A 2,540-nucleotide genomic window follows, 5' to 3' on the forward strand; every position below is an offset into this window, starting at 1 on the left:
CATATCGGTCGACTAATGTGGTGATATGACTCTGAATGAAGAGGGAGAGGGAGAAAGATAAGACTCAGACATGAAGTAGACAAACCATTTGACAACTCCAGCAGCCTTTGCTGTGTCTCTCCCCTAATTTATTGCTAAACTTGAGAGAAGAGAGATGTTTAGGCTTTAGGGGAGTGGATTGTGTCCACTCCAAAGTCTTCATTTATGATGTACATTATTTCTGTAAAGAGTTAAGACTCAAATTACATCTAGCGTTACAAACAGTACAAAAATCCTGTTCTTTAGTGAGTTACTATACCAAGATATAAGGCCATTGGTCAAGGCCTGCCCAAACAAACAGTACAAAAAATGCAGCAGAAAACTTGATCACATTCTCGGCAATTACCCAAACTTACTACAAGGAAAACCCCTCTCGCGGCTAACTACAGATGCTCTCTATCTATATATATATTTGTCTATCTCTCTCAAAAGATTGTAAGCAACTTTGGTTCAAAAGTCCAGCACCAAACAAATCTGTGTCGATCTATCAAAGCAGTCCCATAATAGAATAATGGTCTGGTCTTTTGTAACACCAAACAGCTGGGTCAGACCAGCACCAATCAGACCACTTTTTACATCTTACGTCAAATCATTTTACTACAAAAATTACAAATAATTTCATTATTATTTACAAAATTCTCACCTAAGCATCCCTATTTACAGCAATTCAAAACAGCAGTTGTTTGAAGATTGTGACAATGGAAATTAAAACAGCAGCAGTTCAAAACAGCAGTTCCAAGCATCCCTATTTACAAAATTCTCAACTAAGCTCTAGCATAATTTCTTTCACATCATGCTCTAGCAGAATTTCGTCTCCTTTTCCATGGAAATTAAAAGAATAGCTATTGATCATCTATTAAACTGAACAATTAGCCCTATGTACATAAACAACTCAATTACCTATGATAACATGAGTTAATCATATCTAAAAATTTATACTTCAATAATCAAACCACATCCACAAGCATAAAATTCAATAACATGAGTTACCCATAAAATTCATTGTTTCGGCATCATTGGGTAGCAAGCAAGGCATACAGTAAAACATGAAATTACTACTTTCATTCCCATTCGGACAGAATGACCTTACCGTCTTGGAGTGGAAGATGCGCACCAGATGAAAACGAAGTTCCTTTCTCGACTATTTAGGGTTTTTTTCGACTGGCGAAAAAGGGAGGGGGGAGATTTGGAGTTGGAGAACCTGCAAAATGTGGACAAAGGAAAAAAGGTCAGAACCTGCAAAATGTTGAGAAAGAAACTACTTCGGTTCCCTTCAAAATGTTGAGAAACCAACACTGCGATTTTGGTGGGTGCGGGTCGAGAAATCGCCTATGGATTGCGATTTTGGTGGGTTATGGACAAAGGGAAGTGAGGGAGACGGGGAGGGAACTCTATGAAGGGACGAAGGCTTGGTGGGTGCGGGTCGTTTCATGGGTGCGGGTCGTTTCGTGGGTGCCGTTTTGTGGGTGTGGGTCGTTTCGTGGGTGCGGGTCGAGAAATCGCCTATGGATTGCGATTTTGGTGGGTTATGGACAGAGGGAAGTGAGGGAGACGGGGAGGGAACTCTATGAAGGGACGAAGGCTTGGTGGGTGCGGCTCGTTTCGTGGGTGCGGCTCGTTTCACACAGAGAAGCTGAGGGAAGCTGAGGGAGACGGGAGGAATGAAGCTGAGGGAGACGGTGACGAAGGCTTGGTGGGTGCGGTCAGAGAGAGCGCGATTTCACAGAAAGGGAAGTGAGGGAAATTGAGGGAGACGGGAGGAACGGGAGGAATGAAGGACGATTCGGAAGTGTAGGAAGTGTAAAACCGTGAAGTGGCGACCAGACCGGGTTCGCCACGTCACGGTGTGTGGTGTTGGTTTGTTGAACCGGCTTAGGGATAGATTTATTGCATTTTTATTATTTTAATTAAAATATTTTTTTTATGCTTTTCCTTACAATAATAATTTAAATTCTTATTCTTCCCACTCTTACATTTCTCAATATCTATATAAGATTTTGAATTTTTTTTAATTTCTCTATTGGTCATATTTACGATTTTTTTTTTCCAAATTTTCTTCCCTAACGATATTCTTTTCAAAATCGTTAACTTCTTTTGACGACCATATTTTTCAAAATCTGTCTCTTTCTAACTGTTAAGAATTTTTTTTATAATCATTATTATTCAAAATTTATCTCTATCTAACGGTCATATTCTTGAAAAACACATTCTTCCAACGATCTTAAGTTTTCTTTCAATATAAATAAATTCATTTTTCTTCCAACATCCATTCACTTCATTCTAAGTTTCTTTTCTATTAAATCTTAATTCTTACTCCTATGGCTCATCATTTTTAAAGGTCATTCTTTCATTCGCAATATACATCTTAATGATTCTGATGATGAGTTAGAGATTAATAATGTTAGGGAAGAATAAGAAATATCGGCACCACCTAGTCAATACATTTGGCGTAATTGTTTACAAGGCCATGAAAGGCTTTTTTATGATTATTTCGTTGAAGC

The sequence above is a fragment of the Juglans regia genome, chromosome 10 (assembly GCF_001411555.2).
Source record: "Juglans regia cultivar Chandler chromosome 10, Walnut 2.0, whole genome shotgun sequence".
Classification (NCBI taxonomy): domain Eukaryota; kingdom Viridiplantae; phylum Streptophyta; class Magnoliopsida; order Fagales; family Juglandaceae; genus Juglans; species Juglans regia.